A 15059-nucleotide genomic window follows, 5' to 3' on the forward strand; every position below is an offset into this window, starting at 1 on the left:
TTCATTTTTCGTTCTGCTTTTATCAGCAAGTTAAGCCGACTTTAAACTGCAGCCTTTGGTCATTCTTTGTTAATCCTCTTGTTCATGGTAAATAATAATAATATATTTTTTCGAGTGTCCAAAATCACAAAGAGCAACCTAAACCCAGTGTCCAAACTCCGCCGCCCGGCCACCATCCAAATGGCTGGCTCTCCGATAAGATCACTTGTTGTCGAGTGTTAAAAGAGTGATCGAACAGGTGGAAACAGAAAGCTGGCGATGCGAAACCAAGTTATCCAACATACAATAAATACCCTGAAAAGCCACCGATGAAGGCTAAATTACACCTCCTTGTTTTAAGCTGCCAAATCGATTCAGCATCTTCAGCACCGACTGAAAGCAGTAAGATATGATAGTGACCTCCGCGAGCCTGCTGCCTCGATGTCGAGCTCTTCCATTGGAATACTTGTGTACAAATGCATGAACAGGAGAGGAAGAGAAAGAAATCGACCCGATCACGGATCATCACTCGTCGAACTCACCATCGAGGTCAGATGCCGATAGGCAGGAACTCAAATGGCGAGCCGCCCACCATATGTCGAACCTTCTTCTCGATCCTCCATGTCATGGAAACCAGATGGCTCTGGGAAGATCTCCTTCGACGGTCTCTTCCGAGAGAATGATCGTTCTCCTCCACTTCCCTGAGACCCGACTGTACCAGATCTTTTCAGCTTCTGGTCCTCCCTTAGTTGCCCTGGCACAGACATGATGCCCGAGGAGCTGCGTCGCCAGCTTCCCGTGAAGGCAGCATTCCAAGAGCCCCGTGATGAAGTAGCCCTCAGCCTGGCTGAACCAGAGTTGTCGTCTTCCCTCACCACCTTCACAGGGTTTTCCAGTGCCTTCAGGACATAGCTCGCAGGTGGCCGCCTGTTAGGCTTTGGATTCAAGCAAGACTTGGCTATGATTGCCATGGCCCAGACCTCCTCCAAGTGGTCCTCATCCACTACGAGGAACGGGTCGACAATCTTTGTCACGAGTTCCTTCTCATACACTTCGATGCAGCGTCATTTGACCCACTGATTCCAAGCTTACCGGTAACTAGCTCGAGCAACACCTTGCCAAGACAATGCACATCATACGCACATGTTGCAGGAGGTTCTGCAAATTCATCAAGCACAAGGAAAAGAAGTGATTAGCCGAGAGTTGAACGAAACCATTCAATAAAACATAACGGGGGTCTTCTTCTTTCTTTCATACCGGAAACACTTTGTTCCGAGCTCCTGCATGTCAAGAAGAGAAGCGGATATTAGAACATGACAAGGTTGAAGCTATATTACGATCAATGGAATTTTCAATGTTGTCAGAGAGGATAAAACAAGCAATCTATTAAGGATGTATGAGTCTGGGAAACAAGTGTTATCCTGATCATATGACAATAAATCATGTGATCTAGCCACTTGATTACTTTCTTTTTCTTTCTCTATATGCTGCCTCGAATCTTTTGAGCAACATCAGTTTACTAAGAAACAAACAGTTCAATAGTTCCGAAATAACAACATCGGAGGTCTCATTATCTAATATAGACTTTCCTAATGAGTCAGCGTGTTGTGTTTTACCGTTTATCTTTACGGTTAACATCTTCTTCTTTGTTGAACCGAAGACATGTCGCAACACTGGATCTGTCGAGAATGGTGCGTTTCATGAGATATAACCAATCCACGATCCGAATATGACAGTGGATACGGATTCAAATTTGATAGCAATTTACAGAATATAAATCGGATGATACGCAAAGGTTACTAAGATCCATGATATACAGAACAAGATAAGAAAAAGAATAACAAACATGAAATTGACATGATGGAACTCTAGAATTACTCTATTTTAAGGAAATATTATTTTGAGATTAACTAACAAGTAATAAAGACTATTGTGAATTTTGAACTTACTGTGACATCCGCAATAGCTTGGCGATAACACTATGGTGTGCTTCTTCCTGAGGACATACCTCACTCAAACTTCCAAGCCTCACTTCAAATTTATCATCGAGGAGGATACTGCTCGTTTGGATGTCTCTGCAAATGATAACAGTACATCTGTTAAATAATACTATTACTTGCTAATGGCAAGTTTGACAGTGTCACGATAGCACATACACATCGAGGAAAGTAGCTATCACTAATTAGAAATTTTAACCACAATGCGCACCTGAACTTTTAACAGTGGTCCTGAATTAATGTAATGGTGCAGAAGTATTAAAAGGCAATCTTACCAAAATATATCCAGTGAAATTGTTGCAAATTGGACCACAAAAACAATTGTGGGGAAAAGAAATCCCAGTTCTGGTTGTTAAAGAAACATGAATTATCATGAAATGTGAATTGCTGGAAATATTATAAGCTTGAGGAATTGTTCAAATGTTAAAAAGATTTATAAAAATGGAGAATCTTGGAGTTGTATGAGGCGTGCCGAATGATAACAATGCGGAAAATTTGGAAACTGCATACAGTCAAGAAGTTCAACAGCATTAGACCTGGTAGATGATGCAAAGAACACTTCAAGCTAGACTTACAAGAAAACCAGAAGAAGACCCAAGCACTGGACATTAAATTAGGAAACATAGAACACCTCAAACACTGCAGATTTGCAAATTGAGTAACTAGAGTTCAAGGTATGAACCACCAAGAGGCAAAGAGATTGATTTATCATTAGAAGGACAGGCTATCCATTAAGGAACAAGTATAGCAAGATTATATACGCAAGGCTTAAACTGCCCAAAAAAATGTTGAGAATGGAACTTTGGAAGGTCTCTGAGAAGTATGCAATAACTCTAGTTTTGCCAAACATGGATCATACGAGAGATGATGGATAAAACAATACGATTTAGTTTTCTCCAACCATGTAAGGGCATTACCTATGAACAAGCGGCGGCGAACATTCGTGATGAAGATGGTACAGAGCCTGAACAATGCCTGTTGCAATCTTCAACCTCTTTATCCAATCCAGCGAGTGCACCCCTCCTTCTGGCTCAGGTTTTCTCTGCAATGCAGTGTAGAGGTCACCATTTGGCACATACTTGTAGACGAGGAATTTCTCATTCTCTTTTCCCAGGCAGTGGCCCAGAAATGGCACCAATCTCTCATGCAAACCATTGGAGAACAAATCCAATTCTACAACACGAGCATCCTTACTGGCCAGAACATTGATCCTCTTCACAACTATAGGAAGACCGTTTTCCAAAGCACCACAGTAAATACCTCCCGATCGTCCATGCTTGACAAGGTTCATACCGCTGAAGCCTGCGGTAGCCCGAACCAGCTGCTCGTAACCGAAGGCCTTCCCCACAGCAGTCAAATTCACATAAACACCGGGAGCCTGTGTGCCACCTCCGGAAGAGGCTGCAGCTCCACCACTCTCCTGCTGTTCAACTTGCCGAAAACCATGTCTCTTCAAATAACATATCAGTAGAAGAACCAATATGGCAAGCGCCAAAACGCCCCCAAGAGTCCCTGTCAAAATATACTTTAAGTTCCAGTGTCCGAAGGCAGAGCACTCGGGATCACATAGCCATCATAAGGTAACCCTCTATCCCTATAAAACTTCAAACAGTCGTCTGGGCTCCTCTGGTTCATTGCATTCTTAAGGCAACTCAACCAATAAGATACATTGTTGCCCGTTTTATCTAATGGCCATGCACCTTCCAAGTAATTAATCGATATATTCACCATTACGAATTTGGTGAACATGTTCCCGAATCGAGTAGAGATGGAACCGTAGAAAAGATTGCTCGAGAGATCGAAGAGAGCACCACTGACAGTGCCTTTTACAGCAGCTGGCACGGTGTCCGGAAGTACTCCGGTGTGCCTATTACCAGAGACATCAAAGACCCGAAGCTCCGAGAGAGACCACAGTGAATCCGGTAACGCCCCCGATAAGTTGTTGTGACTAAGTACGATGGACTGCAGCAGGGTGAGACCGGCCAAGAGTCCATCGGTTAGAGCTCCCGAGAGTGAGTTGTTCCCCAAGTTCAGATTTTGGAGGCTCCTCAGGTTTCTGAGACTATTCGGGAGTGATCCAGTGAGGGAATTGAAGCTGAGATCGAGAACCGTGAGCCAGGAGAGATCGCCGAGCTGTGAGGGGACCGATCCGGAGAGGCTATTGTTTGCCAAGATCAGGGTTTTCAGGTTCCGGAGGCTGCCAAGTGCGAGCGGCACCGGTCCAGAGAGGAAGTTGGACGAGAGGTCGAGGTACAAGAGGCTGGCGAGCGCTCCGAGGGATGTCGGGATCGGCCCGGAGAGCGCGTTGTGCGAGAGGTCCAGGAGCGTGAGGTTATCGAGTTGCCCGAGCGTGGTAGGGATATTTCCAGTGATGGCATTGCCGGCGAGGACAAGCACAGCGAGACTGGCGACGCCACCAAGGGAGTAGGGGATGGAACCCGCGACGGAGGCATCGCGGAGGACGAGGGTGGCGAAAGTCGGGGCGAGGTCAGCACCGAGCCAGTCCGGAATGGAGCCGGGGAGTGCGAAGCCAGTGGCGTTGAAGGACCGGAGCTGGGTGAGGTTCTGCAGCCCGTCGACGGCGAACTAGGGGCTGAGGTGGCCAACCCGGGTTCGACGGAGGCCGGAGATGTCGAGTGCGACGACCCGCCCGGCGGCGCTGCAAGTGACGCCGGTCCAGGAGGTGCAGGGGTCCGCGCGGCGCGGCCAGTCCCGGGCGCGGATCCCAAGCGAAGCACGGAGGCTGTAGAGGCCCGCGAGATCAGAAGACGAGTTCCGCTTCTGCACTCCCGCGGCGGATCATCCTTTTCCAACAAGTCTAATATATTTAGATTTAAGCTCAATAATAATATCCAAGAATAGATTTCGGGTCTAACTAGCCTTCGTATGTCTAGTGTTAGTCAAAATAATCATATTTTACGTTAACTATAAGATTCCATAAGTTAACTTTCTTATTAAATATAATTTTAATTATTTTATTATGAATGACAATTCTAATGATACATATATCCCTAAGGCTTAGTCCATCACCAAATTTTCTCCCGAAAACTATGCTCCAAACAATAAAAATGCATACCACTCGAATGCTAAACTTTTTCTTTAAAAAAGTATTTCTAATCTTATTGATATTATTAAGAACGTCATTAGAAAGTCAATATAAACTCAAACAGTGATTAAAGGCAACAAATAAAACAGAATATATATATATATATATATATATATATATATATATTGTCATGCCAGCATTCTGCCAGGATTTATGGACTAATAATTATTGTGATCGACTTAGCCCACAGCAGTGTGCCTTCTGCCTCCCCCTGGTGGCACGCCACGTGCCAAAGCATGTGTCTGGATTGCTGCGTCGACCGTCGCCGACTCCCAGCGCGAGCACGGCACGCGCCCAGACCACTACAATCTTCCACTCACATCCAACGTGCAAAGCATGTGTATGGATCCTGTAGATCGAGCGTATCCGCACACCGCCACGTTCCGTAGGGCACGCAACCCGAGCGTGGCACACGCCGCCACCGGCCCAGTGTCACGATCCCGGGGTCCATCATCGTCACCCCCCTTGCGCGGAGGGTCACCAACCTCGGTGAAAGACAACAGCCATGCCCATGTCCCCTTGTTTTGTGTTTCCGATGGCGCGCACCACCCACGGTTTCTCTCTTCCGGGCTTCCGGCCTTGGGTTCAGGACAAAACAACCGGACCCATCGTTTTCTATGCCAAACCTCGCCTATACATAGCAGAGAGCGCAATATTTCTCTTCCAGATTTCCATTCCTCTGCAGTTAAAAAGTTCCCATTCCATGGCTCCCTCGGCGGCGATGCTCTTCCTAAGCTACCACCAGTGGAAACCCAAGCCCTCCCCTCAACCTCTTCCCAGTGCTCCTCCTCCTGCCGCCGCTGATACTTCGTTTCTGGTGAAGTTCTCCAGAAGCCCGGTCTCGCGTCCCTCCTCGCTGCCGGCTGAGCCCGCTGCTCAGGCAGAAGCGAAAGCGTCCGACGCCAGCACCAAACGACATCCGACCACGGAGGACAAGTTCCAGGAGGCACTTGAGCTCGGCTGTTGGTCCTTGTGAGGGACAATACTCAGCCGTACAGCCATCTTCGTGCAAAATGTAAAGTTCTTGCTAGATCTATGTATCATATGTTACTCCACAAGGCGTTCCGTGCCCTCTCAAATTATGTGCATCAACGCTCTCCAAAGATGTCGATTAAAGGTGGATTTTGAAGCTGTAGGCCTTTACGCTCTCAGAATCCTCCAATTCTCTTCTCTCTGGCTTTGATCTGCCAGATGGTATCCCAACTTCATACCATTTTTTTTTCTCAAAATGAAATAGAAAATTCTGGCGAAATCAATCCACGAGCAGATGAGGGGTTTTGACAGGTCACATTGTTTGTCTCTTTCCTTGTTCTTCTCGAAATATTCAAGTTTTTGGAGTCTCCGTGGAGCGATTACAGGAGTGGAAGAATCATATTGGATCGATCTGTGCCAGAACTGAATTATCGGCGTTGCGTTCTTAGATCTCAGAAATAATAAAAGATAATATATTGCCGGAACTGAATTATCTTTACTGGATTCCTCGTTCTCAGAAATAATAAAAGTAACATATTGCCAGATCCGAATCCGAATCCGAATCCGAATCGTGCCACTGCATCCCGCCTCGCAAAATCTGAGCCCTCTTCCCCCTATAAATGTTTCTCTTATTCCCAGAGAGAGTCGCATCGATGAAGGAACTGCCCAATTCCACTTTCTTCTTTCTGTCGATCTTTGCCTCTCACTCGTATGTATGTTCGCGTTTTCTCTTGTGTGTCGAATTGTGGTTTCTCGGCGTTGATTTCTCTAGGTTTTAATCTTCTCTCCCCCTTCTTGGAAACAGATCGCAGTTGAGGGCTGCTTGCATGGAGAGCTGGATGAGGTGTACGCCTCGATTCGGCATGTCGAGAAGATTGAGGACATAAAAATCGACCTCCTAATCCGCTGTGGCGACTTCCAGGTCTTGATCATCTTTTTTCCTTATCAGCGTTTGCCCCACTCTCTCGATTTTGTGATGGATCAAGGATCTTTGAATTCGGAACAAAATCCTATCATTATCTACTTACATACCTAGCATGTGAAGAATTCACTTCTTGGAGTCTGGTGCATCAAACTTGCTAGTTGGATAATGAATTAGTGTATAATAGCGTTATACATGTCAAATACCTGCATTTTCGAAAAGTTAAATTTTGCAACAAAAGGAAGGGAGCAAAATTTGAGGTTCTGTCCTAGTAAGACAGCTTCAGGACAACTTGAGGCTTCAGCGATGGAATAAGAGATAGTTTATAAACAATTTAAGGTTTCTAAATTGATATCTAGCAAAAAAGCTTATGTGCAATCAAAGAAAACTTTACTTTCACAAGGTTAAATTCTCGGACAATACTAAGATAATCTTCATAGTTTACTCAAAATAACCATCCGAGCCTTGTTTCCTGTTGAATAATGTCTTCTTGACACTTTAGGAATCCTCTTAACAAACCAATCGACATCTAAAAATTCTCCTAAACTATTAGTTTTTGGGCTCAATTCTAAATATTCATAGAATGCAATGGATCATCCCTGGTCTGCCATGTAACTGGATGACATTGGCTTGCTTTTGTTGCACTTAATACCACACTCATGATTATTTGGTCATAGAATACAGCAATGGCATTCTGCTATGTAGAGGATTTGGTGGTTATGACCTTTCCTGCAACTCAACGTCAGACACTTTAATTATTCCCCGTAAGGAAATCTATGATGAATATTTCATGCTATATTTGTAGCTATTTTTGCAAGTTGGTCTACTTTGAAATAGATAATAAGAATTTCCTTCTGGGGTTTCTCTTAGTTTCAGTATCCCTTATAGTTTGATGGACAATTTAAGTAGCTTTGAGATGATCTTCATGCAAGAAAGTTATTTTCTTTGATTGTTAGTTCATTTTTCATGTTGATTGGAGGATCCTTAGATGGTTTTTTTACTGTGAAATCTTGGTCCATTGTATATTTCATCTCTGGAAAGCTTTGTTCCACTTTCTTCTCCACATTAGTAAATTGTTTTTTATTTGATGATCCAAAAACTCATACTTCGTAGTTTTGTTTATCTTCATTGGGATATTGGAAAATTGCATCACAGCTTGTGTTGATGTCATCTTTGTGGGATGATGGGCTCTGTTTCCAATTTAGTTGCAGCCCTGCTATAACCAAAGGCTACAATAATGGATCAGAACCAAATTCTGATTGACTTAACAGTTTAGCAGTTGTGGTTGAACTGGGACTATGACTAGACTAAGACTGATCCTATTCCTACACCCAAACTACTGTAGGATTCCATCACCTTGTGTAGTCAGTTAAAGGATAGCATTTCTGCACAAGGCTTTGATGTGGATTGCATAGTTTCTATCTACTAAGTAGTTGAAACCAACATTTTGGGGGCCATGAAGAATATATATTTAAACAGTAGGCGGAACCCGTTCTGGCTCTAGCTGCCCGAAAAGCAGAATTTGTGTTACTTATTATGTTTGAGATAAATATGTATTTTATCAATCTTCTCTAAGCAGTACATTTGTAATGCTAGAGACATTGGCCGTGCTTGTCTTTCCATTGTACTTTTAATTTAAAAATCATTGTGTAACAATTGATAGTTGAACAATTTGAAATATGGATTATTGTTCATTTTCCCACATTATTCTAACATGTGGTAGCAGCTCCTACATAGTTGGGATCTTATTTTAAAAAAATAATAATAGAAATCCTTCAATCATGTCAAGATGCCTGCTTGCATACCCATATGCATATAATGTTCTCTTGCTCATAAGCACTTGCATGTGTTTACCTTGATCCAGCTTATATCTTTGACCATTTAATTCTTTGTCCGAGCAGGCAGTCAGGAATGAAAATGATCTTGAGAGCTTGAGTTGCGACCACCAAAATATCGGAGTATGAACTCATTCTGGAAGTATTACTCTGGACAAGAAGTAGCACCTGTTCTGACTATATATATATTGGTGGGAACCATGACGCATCAAATTATTTATGGGAACTGTGAGTTTCTTATATGATAATTAGCAGCTTTTAAGATAGAGGGGAGATTTCTATATGCATGATTTTGATTAACCTCAGATGTCAATGTGGTTGTAGCTTATAAAAACATGTGGGGTATCTAATCCTCATTTGGGTAATTTTTCAAGATAATTTAGTTTAGGAAGTGAATTTGAGACTTCTATTTGGACTTGCATTATCACATCATTTGATGGTTTAAAGACTAACTCATGCTAAAGTCCTCTGACTACAGCATTAGCCTTGTTCTTATTTTGTGTGTATGTGGATGCATGCATATGTTGGCTTGACTTGATTCCTTTGGTAGGTATTATGGAGGCTGGGCTGCACCTAATATATATTTCTTGGTCTTTTCTGGAGTTATTAAATTTGTCAACATTCGAATTGGTGGGATTTTTGGGATTTATAAACAAGGCCATTATCATCTAGGTGAGTTTATTTTTCAGTCTAGTGTCTGTGATAAATCTATGTTGAGTTATGCTTTCGTTTTGTTATTTTGTGGATTGGTAGAAAAGAACTTATTTCACTTATGTTGTCCATATTATATTACTATATTCAGATTTTTGGCATACTATTTTCCTACATAGTTCATTGTGATTTTATATGCCAAAATAAAAGAGCCTTCTCTGATCACATATGGTCTTGTCTATATATTTTGTGCCTTCCTGAATTTATTTTGCTAACCTATATAGTCTCTAAGTTGAACCCAACTAAGATTATTGTTTGATCATACCTTCATTATGCTATCAAATCATAATATTTTCTTTTACCAGGACATTTTGAGAGACCTCCATTTTTGAGAGTGATCTGCGGTCTGTATACCACATACGCAAGTATGATGTAATGAAGCTCAAGCACATTAAGGAACCAATAGATATTTTCATATCACATGACTGGCCTGTTGTTGTCTATGAATATGGAAATTTAAAGAGGCTTGTTCGATGTAAACCCCATTTTGAAGAAGAGGCACACTAAGTTTTCTAATTTCACATCGCTGTGCATATTAAGCTTTTTTAATTTCACATTATTTTAAAATAAAGAGAGTGAAATAGTTATTATACTTGTCATTGGCCCCTGGCCAGTTGTATTAGCAGTACTATTTTACATATCTGTCAATAAGGTTATAAAAAATTTTTAAGAAGCCATGATCAACACTAGAAGCTGGATTGGGATTGTTGGACGGGTTAGTTTATTTTACTGGATCAGGTTGGAATTGGCAGATTATATTACCTGATTTGTTTTTGTGATTTAGAGTAGATCAGCTAATTCCGTTGGTTTTCTATTTCTCAGAGTTTTGGAACTAATTAGTGGATCAAACAATTCTTCACTTCATGCTTAAAAAGAGGTAGTCTGGTCAAATTAGAGCCAAAAGTGTTGATTAATCTAGATTACAGTGTATCTTCCTTATCTAAATTAACCTAGGATAATATGAAAAGATATAAAAAGAAATATTTTTTATTTATGAACAATTATGCACAAATTTATTAAAGCATAAAATAAAGAAGAATCGTTTAGGATGATATGAAAATGTTAAGAGACCTATAGATGTTTTAGTTAAAAAATGTGAGACAATTAGTAACTAATCATGTAAGGAGAGGTAGAGGAAAATCTAAGAAGACTTTACCAAAAACTACAACTACAAATAAAGATTTAAATATTCTTAATTTCGATGAATATATTGCTTTACATAAAACTTGATGATAGAAAAAGATTTATGTAGCCAACCCCAAATAGTTGGGACATTGCTGTTGTGTATCTAAAGTTAAACCAGGAATAAAAGTTCAAAATCTCAGTTTTGTCTCAATAGTTAGAGCTCTGTTTTTTGAACAGTATTGATCTCAACAAGTTCACTTCACAGCATAAAATTTTCGTATAATCCATATCGAATGCCAACATTAGGTCTCTATGATTCATGAAGCAGATACCAGTTTCTTATACTGGAATAGAAGTGGTTGCAACTTTTTTTTTTTTCCTCCCTCAAATGATATTGATTCCTAAATACAAGATAAATGGTCTCCTAAGGGAATATTTTAGGCGGGTTGCCATTTTACTACAAAGGCTTTCAGGATTGGGCTTGGATTAACATGATGTAGGGCAGGATTTTGTTCAAGTTGGTTGTATTGTGGTTGTGATAATTTTATTAAGGCATGCATGTATCGAGGCCGACAGGCACTAGACACCGTAAGGCTTAGGTTTTTAGCATTGCCTGAAGGGTCATAATCTTTACTGAGGAGTATATCAAGTGTGCCTCACGATCTTTTCAAAAGTCTCAGGGTATAATGATAAGATGATGAGAAGATGCTAGAGATAATTCAGAGCTCATCAAGTTCATATTAAAGATTTTAAAACTTTAATTATCTGCTCACTAGTCATGAAAAATTTGAGGAATAATGGTATTTTTCCTTTTCACTAATTCTTGGAATCTTCTTGCAGTATTGTTATTCTTTCTTTCTGGTACAGTACAACTGCATAAACAGCTAAATTCTTGCGTTCTTATTGTTTTTTTTTATGAGTTTTACATTCTTCAATTTTCTGCTATACAACAACATACTGACTTCTTTGATATGCTAATGCCTAAGGGCTTTGACATTTGTCCTATGATCATTGTATGCTCATTCGTGTTACCTTGAAGTCACATTTTGTTGATCAACTTCATTGTTATAACTTATATGGATGAACTAATTTAAGCTTGATTAATTATCTAGTTGACATATATAATGTGATTATTTTGATGGTTCAGTAATGAAACATTCTGGCAATACAGTCTCCAGAAATTCTAAGATAGAATAACATTGATTCTTGGAGATTTTTTAGTAGCACTAGTAGAAGTAATTTCTTATGTGTTATAAGAATATGTATCGTTGTAATGGAAAAGCATAGTCATAACTTCGATGTGTATAAACTGAATATAGTGAGCAAGCTATTTACACTCAAAAGCAATCATGTAGTCTGCAGACTATTTATGAGTATCCAAAAAATACATCTCTTTGATTATTATCTACAAAATTGGATGTTTCCAAGAAATTTCCTATACTCCCAAGAATTATGTGACAAGTACCATATTTTTCATATATCCAATATGGATATGGCAAGCAACTTGAAGAATCTGCATTTCATTGCTTGGACAGTTGTAAATTTATTGATATACTGTGATTATTATGCTGAAAATGAATGTTATACACTGTTAGTATTGATGCTATTAATGTCAGTAGGCTAATTAGTGTGGTTCTTCTTCAGATCAAGAAGAGGACTCTAGGCAGGCAAAACCAACATAAGGCACACTAATAGTTTTCAGGTCATATTCACTGTAATTTTACAGCTGCTATTCAGCGCAAGAAGGATGAGTCTATCACAAGGTTTGTTGCTCTTGACAAATGTGTTCCAGGTCGGAAATTTTTGCTGGTTGAGATTCCATGTTTGTTGTTACTCTAATGATGCATATTATATGAAATCTAATTGAAAAGCCTAACTCAGTTAAATTTTTAGATTGTTGATATCAACTCAGATCCAGGCCCATATGAAATTCGGCATGATGCGGACTGGCTGGTAATAACAAGGAAGTTCAATAGTATCTGTTCAATAGTATCTTTCCGTTGAGCTGAAGAACTGTTCCTTTGAGGTTAAAATGACCTTTTTTTTTAATTCATGTTTGATATTCACATTGAGTTGTACTATAATCAAAGTGTATACGTGATTTCTTTGATTATGCTTTCAGATCTGAACAGCTCGACAAGCAAGGTTATCGAGCGTGGGTGAGGAATAAGTTAAATACTAGAGGAGCCAGACTTTTTGATTTTGTGCAGACTGTTTCACCCTTTGATCCTTCTCAGCCACTCACAGAAACTTCAACTTCAGGTAATAATAGGATCCTCCATATCCAATTTTATAGAATGATCACGTTTGCAAACATGAGGCATTTGAACTCTTCTATTTTCTTTTCCTTCTGTTGCGAAAACTATTAGTATTTTGTAGCTATGATTTGTAGTGCTTAAGATGCAGTAGTCACTTTTCCAACCATAGGTTATCATATGTTTCCAAACATGAGATGAGTGATCCATTGAGCTTGCATATGTTGAATGATTGCTTTCATATTTTATCTTGCATAGCTTAAGGCGGGTAGTTGCAGAAACAGTTTCTTACCTTAGATATTAGTTATTCAACTTCTCATCGAGTATGATACTAGTTTCGATTTCAATTGTAACCTTCTCAAGGTGTTTTTTTTTTGTTTTTGCTTTTGAATAGTGGTCTAAGGGAGAGGTCGAGGACTATGCAGGAGGCATGTGTTTCGTTGTGGAAGATATTTTTCAATATCTAAATTGACCTTTTTGACTTTACTACCCTGGTTAAGTAATTTGCCACCTCTTCCTCCTTTGCCTCACGGAGCCAATTCCATTCCGTGTATCCATTATACGGGCATGCAAACAAGACTCGAGACACTAGTCTCAGGGCAATAGAGCAAATAGAACAATTGATTTGTGCAAGAGAACAATCCATTTATGGGGTGCCTCATTCATCTTTAAGAGCAATACAACAATTCAATAATTTCTTTTCTATGATTTGTTGTAATGGACTTTTAGCTTTTAGTCGTCATAAGGTTACATGTATCAATGCTTGTCCTAGTGTTTATGGTCCATGAATGTGGTACCGGTGTATCATTTTCACAATTTAATGCTTAATCTGTTCCAAAAGCTACATGACAATGTCGGAACCCTTACCGTTGCTGGACCTCCCATATCTTCTTATACTATTGCAGAGGCTAGCATGTCAACACAAAATATCAAATTTTTTAGAGTTAAAGGTTCATTTTATTGATTTAGTTATAGATCACCAAAGTTTTATGGTTTACTAATGTCTAAAATAATTTTTATATTTTTAAAAACATAACATATAAGTTTTTTTCGTCGAGTCTAAGTTAACAAATGTTAGAGTCTAAGTAACAAATGTTACTTATAATAAATTATTAATATAATGACATAAAAAAATTTATTTTAGCACATGTGGTTTTGGTCATGGGCCACTTAAGCTTTTATGGTTTTATTTGAGTTTAAAATAATCTTTACATTTTCAAAAGCATAACATATAAGCTTCTCTTATTAAGTCTGAGTTAATAGATGTTAGAGTCTGTTTACGTAGTATGTTGACTCATAATAAATCGTTAATATAATAATATGTAATTTAAATTAAAAAAATTTTTAGACTACCATCAATAGCGGGAGAAGGTGTCGTCGTAGAAGCGACCAACAGCAGTAGTCTCTTTCGTCGATTAGTCTGACGATTTGACGCTAGGCATGCAATGGTCTCCTGGAGTCTCATCGGTGTGTCTTCGTTTCCATCGTCTTCCACTTCGTTCTCCTGTGTTGTATGCACAAAATATAAGGATGTGTACCTTGAAGACATGCAATATAAGGATGTCCACGACCACCGAATTTTAAGATTGACAAAATGCGTGAAAACGGTAAACTTGGATATAATTGCCAGCAAAGAAGTTTAAAAGTGTCATGAAAGATATCACGACACGATGGAAATTAATAGGTCATAATCGATTGTTGGACTAAGACTACTGAGTTGTTATTTTGTTATTAATCATTTGATATGAAGTCTCCATTTTGTCCTATGACAGACACTTGTGTCGGCAGATAAACAGAATCATGTTGTATTTTATGTTTTTGTCCACCACTTCGAGCTTTTGCCCATACATCTTTGGAATTACACGAGGGCATTCCTCCATCCTTGCATTTGACTGAGAAATATATGTGTTGCTTGGCAGATGCTTGGAATCAAGTACTGTTGTATTATTTTACTAAAATGGTACAAATCGGTTGGTATGTATATGTATATGTATATGTATATGTATATGTATATGTATATGTATATGTGTATGTGTATGTGTATGTGTATGTGTATGTGTATGTGTATGTGTATGTGTATGTGTATGTGTATGTGTATGTGTATGTGTATGTGTATGTGTATGTGTATGTGTATGTGTATGTGTATGTGTATATCTT

The 15059-nt window shown here is 39.5% G+C and overlaps 1 long non-coding RNA gene and 1 pseudogene across 3 annotated transcripts; one reads left to right on the forward strand and one right to left on the reverse strand.

Moving 5' to 3' along the window:
* Positions 1-85: 85 nt before the first annotated feature.
* Positions 86-5536, reverse strand: LOC103996500 (probable LRR receptor-like serine/threonine-protein kinase At2g16250; annotated as a pseudogene).
* A 10-nt stretch (positions 5537-5546) lies between these two features.
* Positions 5547-13871, forward strand: LOC135619932 (uncharacterized). 3 transcript variants are annotated; one of them, XR_010489547.1, is made up of 8 exons: positions 5547-6767; positions 6860-6976; positions 8878-9039; positions 9362-9483; positions 12292-12439; positions 12541-12673; positions 12770-12909; positions 13297-13871. It is a non-coding gene; the product is annotated as an uncharacterized LOC135619932 (long non-coding RNA). The 3 variants fall into 3 exon arrangements; XR_010489545.1 differs by having other exon boundaries at positions 5548-6767; positions 12292-12410; positions 13297-13868; XR_010489546.1 differs by having other exon boundaries at positions 5548-6763; positions 12292-12410; positions 13297-13868.
* The last annotated feature ends 1188 nt before the right edge of the window (positions 13872-15059 follow it).

This window comes from Musa acuminata, chromosome BXJ2-8 (assembly GCF_036884655.1).
Source record: "Musa acuminata AAA Group cultivar baxijiao chromosome BXJ2-8, Cavendish_Baxijiao_AAA, whole genome shotgun sequence".
Lineage (NCBI taxonomy): Eukaryota > Viridiplantae > Streptophyta > Magnoliopsida > Zingiberales > Musaceae > Musa > Musa acuminata.